This window comes from Palaemon carinicauda, chromosome 2 (assembly GCF_036898095.1).
Source record: "Palaemon carinicauda isolate YSFRI2023 chromosome 2, ASM3689809v2, whole genome shotgun sequence".
Taxonomy (NCBI): Eukaryota; Metazoa; Arthropoda; class Malacostraca; order Decapoda; family Palaemonidae; genus Palaemon; species Palaemon carinicauda.
This window is the reverse complement of record NC_090726.1, coordinates 139,263,231-139,271,014: the sequence shown is the minus strand read 5'-3', so window position 1 is coordinate 139,271,014 and position 7,784 is coordinate 139,263,231.

Here is a 7,784-nt window from a genome sequence, read left to right as displayed (position 1 = left end):
TCTCCCTCCCGGTTCTTCTTTGAATAGGATTGATAAACAACCGACTATCTGCCTCACGGTAGGGTAGACCCTTCGTCCTGATACCGAAACTTAGGGCGCGATGGTTGAATAACCACAGACCCGCACCAGATAGCAGTTGTAGTGCTCGGTAGGGAGAGGTCCTGTCATAGGTGAACAAATGTCGTTGTGTAGCTGCTTTCAACTTGAGAGAGAGAGAGAGAGAGAGAGAGAGAGAGAGAGAGAGAGAGAGAGAGAGAGAGAGAGAGAGAAGGGGGGGGGGGTTGCGTAACGCCAGATATTATAGACGGGGAAGAAATAAATATGTTGGTACGTATCTTTTAAAATAATAAGATTAGTTTTCCTGGTCCTTGTTTTGTCTAATGGGGCTATTCCATTATTATTATTATTATTATTATTATTATTACTACTTGCTAAGCCGCAACCCTATTTGGAAAATCAGGATGCTATAAGCCCAAAGTCTCCAACAGGGAAAATAACCCAGTAAGGAAAAGAAATAAAGAAACATAGAATAGTGTGCCTGAGTGTACCCTCAAGCAAAAGAACTCTAATCTAAGACATTGAAAAACCATGGTACGGAGGCTATGCTGCTACCAAGACTAGAGAACAATAGTTTGATTTTGGAGTGGCTTTCTCCTAGAATTGCTCATCTTCTGCTTTCTGTTTTACTGTTTGACTTATTAGTTGAAGTCTAAAGAAAAAATACTAGGATCTCTCAAATTAGTGGATGAAGTATTCACCTTAATTTTCAGAAATATAAATAGCCTAGGTTGGGAAGAGGTAGTGAGAGAGAAGTAGGAAAGTTAATGGGAGTATAATAATATTCAATGCTCTGTGACGGGCCGAGAGAGGGTTGTGAACTCAAAGGCAGGATGCAATCAACTGAGTACTTTATTAAGGAACACTCTCCTTCATATACAAAACCTCAAGGCAACAGGAAAATACATGTTCGAGAAAGTGACAATGTTACAGAGGAAAACCGGAGACATGATCATTCAGGTTCTTCTTAGTGCGAGGGAAGAGCACAGATACAAGCATAATATATACAAAATAATTTATGTACGATCGTGTGACACACGGTTGGTACATGGCTCCCCCCCTAAAAATGACATACTGTACATGTTAAATAGGGCGCCCTGATCTAGAGAGGCGAACTGTGGGCGGGTCATCTGGCAGGAGATAGGCAGGTTTTAGACGATCAATGGAGACCCAGTCTTCTTTGCCACGAATGTTCAGTAGGAATGCTTTTGGACTGCGTCGGATCACAAGGAAAGGGCCCGTGTAAAGGGGCGTTAGCGGTGGCTTGCTAGTGTCGTTGCGCAGGAAGACGTGCGTTGCAGAGTGCAAGTCCGTTGGTATGTGATGCTTCGCTGGGGGCTTGTAAGTCTGGCGGCACGGAGTAAATTTTCCCACGACGTGACGTATGAGCTGGAGATCGTCGGAGGAGGTTGTAGAAGGAAAAAATTCGGCAGGGACGACCAACGGGTCGCCATACACCATTTCAGCTGCCGAGACGTCGAGGGCGTCTTTAGGAGTGGTCCTTAGTCCCAGGAGGACCCAGGGAAGCTGAGTAAACAGTTGCAATCCTTGCAGCGGGACATCAAAGCTGCTTTGAGGGTGCGATGAAAACGTACAACCATTCCATTGGCAGCGGGGTTGTAGGCCGTTGTCTGATGTAGGGTGATGCCCATGAGATTCGCTAATGACGTCCACAATTGAGAGGTGAAAGTGGTTCCCCTGTCAGAAGTAATATGCTCAGGGATACCGAATCTTGAAATCCATCCAGAGAGTAAGGCAGATGTACATGAGGCGGACGTTGCAGTTTCCATGGGAATGGCTTCAGGCCAACGAGTGGAGCGGTCGATGACGGTAAACAGGTAACGATGTCCTTGGGATGTGGGTAGGGGGCCTACAACGTTGACGTGAATGTGTGCGAAACGACGCTGAGGTTGAGGAAAGCTGCCCACTCCTGAATATGTGTGTCGATGTACTTTGGAAGTTTGGCAAGAAGTACAGGCACGGACCCAATCCTTAGCATCCTTAGAAATGCCGTGCCAAATAAACTTTGCCTTCAGCAGCTGTGCAGTAGAACGGCACGAGGGATGTGAAAGGCCGTGAATGAAATCAAACACCTGTCGGCACATGGGAGCAGGAATCCAAGGTCGCGGTCTGCCAGTACTAACGTCACAGAGGAGGGTGGTGTTGGAGTCTTCGAGGGGAAAGTCTTCCCAACGGAGGGACGTGCAGGATGTCCTACAAGCTTGATACTCTGGATCCTGTCATTGGGCTTCAGCCAGGCCGTTGCAATCCAATCTCAGTTGAACGGCAGCCAACGTGTTTCTTGACAGGTCATCGGCAACGGGATTCATTTTCCCAGGGAAGTATTGAAGGGTGCAATTGTATTCAGCCATGGCGGAGAGATGTCGGCGTTGACGGGCGGACCAGGCGTCAGACTGTCGAGTGAAGGCGTGCACCAGAGGCATGTGGTCTGTGCGAATGACGAAGGGCGTACCTTCTAAGAAATGACGAAAGTGACGGACAGCCAAGTACACCGCCAGCAATTCTCGATCGAAGGTAGAATAACTCGATCCTGTCTTGGACAGTTTTCTGCTGAAGAAGGCTAATGGGCGGGGCGAGCCGTTGACCACCTGCTCGAGTACTGCACCAATAGCGACGTCGCTGGCATCGGTGGAGAGAGGGAGAGGGGCGTGTGGGATAGGAAAAGTGAGAGCCGCAGCAGTTGATAGGGCCTTCTTTGCATTGCAGAAGGCTGCTTCTTGAAGGGGACCCCACTTCAGGTCCTTTGGCTTGCCCTTGAGGGAGGCGTAGAGGGGAGCAAGAGTGGCGGCAATGGCTGGCAGAAAACGGTGATAATAGTTGATCATGCCCAATAATTCCTGCAGAGCTTTGACGGTCGAGGGCGCGGGGAAGTTCTGAACAGCTGCTACCTTCTCAGGGAGGGGATGGACTTCTTCAGGAGTGATACGGTGCCCTAAGAACAACACTTCGTTGGTGCCAAAGGTACACTTGTCGTACCGGACTACAAGGCCGTTTTGTTGCAGGCAGTCGAGCACGATGCGCAGGTGACGGAGGTGTTCCTCTTTTGAGGAGGAGAACACAAGTATGTCGTCCACATAACATACACAGGAAGGGAGGTCCCCTAAGATGCCATCCATGAGACGTTGAAACGTTGCCCCAGTATTACGAAGGCCAAAACAGGAGTAATTGAAGGTGTATGTACCAAACGGAGTGGTGATGGCGGTCTTGGGGATGTCTTCTGCGTTCATAGGCACCTGATAATACCCCTTCAGGAGGTCGAGCGTAGAGAAAACCTTCGCTTTGTGCAGGTAGGAGGTCACGTCGGCAATGTTTGGGAGGGGGTAGTGATCCGGTTCTGTTTGCATGTTCAGGCGCCTGTAATCCACGCACGGACGGAGGGAGCCGTCTTTCTTCAGAACGATATGTAAGGGTGACGACCATGGGCTGGAGGCCTTTTGGCAAAGGCCCATTTCCTCCATTTCGGCAAACGTCTGTTTGGCGGCTGCCAATCGTTCCGGTGCCAGACGTCTGAATTTTGCGAAGACTGGGGGTCCCGTCGTCTTGATATGGTTATAAATACCGTGCTTGGCAGGAACCGTGGGCGTTTGGCGAAGTTCTGTACGGAAAACTTCCAGGTACGACGTGAGGAGGTGGGCGTAGGCATCCGTGGGTGCGCTGATGTGGAGAGCGAGGTTAGAGGGGGCGGGTTGAAGAGGTGTCGACAAGTACGAGTCTGCGTTGACCAATCGTCGGTGGGCGACATTGACCAGAAGGTGGAAATGAGAGAGGAATTCTGCACCGAGGATTGGCATTGTGACGTTAGCAACGAGAAACTTCCAATTGAATTTACCGTTTCCGAACGATAATGTGAGGTTCTCGTAACCGTAGGTGGGTATCGCAGATCCGTTGGCAGCTACCAAGCGGACGTCGGCAGCTACCAAGCGGACGTCGGCAGATGTAGACAGACTACGTCGTGCCTTGAAGAGTTTCCTTGGCAAAAGAGAACGACAAGCACCCGTGTCTACCAAAAATCACACGCCCGTTCCTGCATCCTGTAAAAAGAAAAGATTAGAAACACTGGAGGCCACCGCCACGAGCGATGGCCTACTTACACGTTTTTTGGCCACTGACAATCCTTGGCACATTTCTTCGCGGTTGCCCCGAATCTGAAGTGGTAGTAGCAAAACTGCGGCGGATGGGAGGTAGTAAGTGGCTGTAGAAGTCGTTCGTTGGGGCGCGAGCGATTGGTGGGTGGTGGGCTACTTTGTCGCTGCTTCGGCACGTCACGGGGTAGGCGTGTATGTCCTACGGCATTCATGTCAGCTTCGGTTGACGTTGAATAGGCATCCTCTTCGTCAGGGGTGGAGGTGTTGATGGAGGTCTTGAAGTGGCTGTCCATAAGGGCGTCGGCTTTGGTCATCAAGTCCTTTATGGGTAAACTATCGACACCGGGTATGGCAGCGCGTACAGGTTCGGGTAAACGTCGTATCCAAAGGGCACGAAGTAGGTTCACTTCACGAGGAGAGCCGTCTGCGGCAGGTTGAAGGCGAGCGATACTGGTCATTTCCCTGAGGGCAAGCGAAGCCCTTTGGTCCCCCAACGGTTGTTGCGAGAGCTGAAAAAGCTTTGCTATACGGGCGGCTGGCGACGGCGAGTACTGCTGCAGAAGGTATGTTTTGAGGGCGTCATACGCTATTGGGGTGTCTCCTTGTTCACAAAGTCAGTCGGATATTTCTGGGAAGGTGTCCTCGGGTATCGCCGCGAGAACATAATCCGCTTTGGTGGTTGAGCGAGTCACGCCCCTGATGTGAAACTGGACTTCTGCGCGCTGAAACCAAGCAAACGCCTCTCCGCTGGCAAACGATGAAAGTTTGAATGGAGCGGCCGCAGCACCAACTGCTGTAGAGTCCGCCATAGTACCAACGATGGAGGGGCGAGGGGGTTGGGGGTGGAAGGCGGTGGGAGCGAATCGACTTCCGGGGTCACCAATGTGACGGGCCGAGAGAGGTTTGTGAACTCAAAGGCAGGATGCAATCAACTGAGTACTTTATTAAGGAACACTCTCCCTTATATACAAAACCTCAAGGCAACAGGAAAATACATGTTCGAGAAAGTGACAATGTTACAGAGGAAAACCGGAGACATGATCATTCAGGTTCTTCTTAGTGCGAGGGAAGAGCACAGATACAAGCATAATATATACAAAATAATTTATGTACGATCGTGTGACACACGGTTGGTACAGCTCCTTTTTCAGAAATGCCTAAGTAAATATACATTATTGGCTCTGCATTCACTTACACTGTTAGGCTTGATCGAAGTGCGTGGAAGGAGCAAACAAGGGAAATGCCAATATAATGATTTCATTCTCTCTGGTTACGGCTTACATTGTCAGGGCCATTTCTCGAGTTGGTCACCGACTGTCATGATGTCGGTTTTGACTTTATTAGATATGATGAGCCAGACTCTTAAAACCACTTTGGGGATTTGTGTAATCAGTTCACCTCACGCTATGCCCTTCCGACATTGATAAAGAGTCTTATAATAATTGTGGGTCCCAGAATACCCACGCTCTTTTTTTTAGAATTTTACTTAATGACGGGTTCTTCATAGCTTCTAATTCTTTGTCCATTCTTTGTAAAGTTTTACTTCCGAATGCAATTATTTTTTCTCTGCAGTGCACAAATGTTCGGCCTGCCTGACCAGGCAATGGACCATACGTTCCAAATTCCATTAATCATACTAGAATGGCTTAAATTGTTTTAATTGCCAAGTTGGCCAAGCCCATTTATTGCCACATGTTTATTAAATAAGGTGAATCTGAAACATTTCTAGATTCTGATTGAATGCATGTACTATTTTATATGCTCGCGTGGATAGAAAATATAGAAGCTAGGTGCTGTGGGTCCAAATAATGAAACTCAAACATTGTCAGCTTGATTACAGTAGTTTGGGGGTAGACTACATTTTCTATTGCAATGCAGTAGATATGATGTGGTTTATGCCATTCGGTGAAACGATAGATTCTTCACCTTATTTGTCATGATTTTATAGACCATATCTGTTTATTTCGGAATTTATGTTGCACTCCATGAAACCGTTTTATTTGGCCGTAGTTCATGTCACCGGTAGTTTGCCACAATTCTATCACATAGACAACACTAGATAGACTGAAATGAGGATTCCGGGATATTTGACTTGGTTTATTCGAAATTTTCTCCTTATAAGGCAAGATACTGCATGAGTTCTGGGTGTTTTTACGGAGGTGTAGGTGTCCAATGCTGTCCCTTTTAATAACGGCTGTTTCTTTGTTTATGAAGTTAATATAGAGATTGTTTTTATTTCTATTTGAAGTTTGGTACCTATGAAACTTCAGATTCGTGAATGAATTAGGCACAAAATTGGCTTTTCAGATTACAATAATTCTTTTTTTTTTATCTTGAGGACGTAAGAAAAAGATCTCGGACCTATTTTTATTGGAGGGTCATTAAGATCTGCCTTAGCTAAAGCGTTCAATGGAAAAGAAATGGTTCATATTTTATATTCTGTATACTGCTGGCATCATTTTAGAATTTGGCTTAACGTTTCCGTTTGCTTGATTAGTTGATTTGATATAGATATTTCTTCAATAAAACTTTAACGGTTAGGTAGGGGGAGATCGTTATCCATGACTACCTCAAGACTACCTTACTCATATAATTTCCATAAAGACCTTATTCAGGCGGGATGTTGATTAATGGTGTAGCTGGTCAGAATTCAGTATATATATATATATATATATATATATATATATATATATATATATATATATATATATATATATATATAGATAGATAGATAGATAGATAGATAGATAGATAGATAGATATATATATATATATATATATATATATATATATATATATATATATATATATATATATATATACTTAAAGAATTTGTCGTGTATTTATTTGTTATTGATCCGTACCATAAGTGTTAGTTGGTATGTATTTATGGTTAACCAGTCTTTAAAAGAATTTGTTGGGTCTCAAATAATTACTTTATTTTGAGTTTGCAGAAAGAAAAATTTATTGCATTTCTGATTTGTCAAGATATCTCCGTATAACTTGTTAAGTATTTTAGAGCAGATAACTCTTCTCACTCTTTTTGCACCTCACATGTTACAGTTATGAACTCTCAATCATTTGTATTTCTTATGCGCCTGTTTATCCAAGTTTTCTTTCACCTTATGTATCAAATCTCGTGTGACTCCTGATTATTAGTGATATTGGATTATGCTCAACTCGAAATAAATTTCAAGCATTCGTATTCGTAGAAGTGTATTATATCGTTATAAGACGTTCGCTTCAGGTTTTCATTACATGAAATCTGTACTGTTCATTCAAATTCTAATCATCGAGGCTATTTACTATTTTCTTTTGATGGTGATCTATATAATTATTATTTTTAAACGAGTCTGATAATGAGCAATGGATTTTTATCAAGAGTACTCAGTGAAAGAAAATTGGTCACGCCGGCATAAATTTCATATCAAGGGAACGAGCAGTATCCTGCAGTTTTAGAATGTTTGAACTAGAGACTTATCTCCTACAATCTTTCCTTACATATATACATATAGCGGAATCCTACTCGCCGGGGCCCCGCATTTAATGGAGCCATAGCATGTAATCCCATGGCTTATAAGGCCATGTTCATAGACCCATTCCATGTCTGAAGGAAGTTTG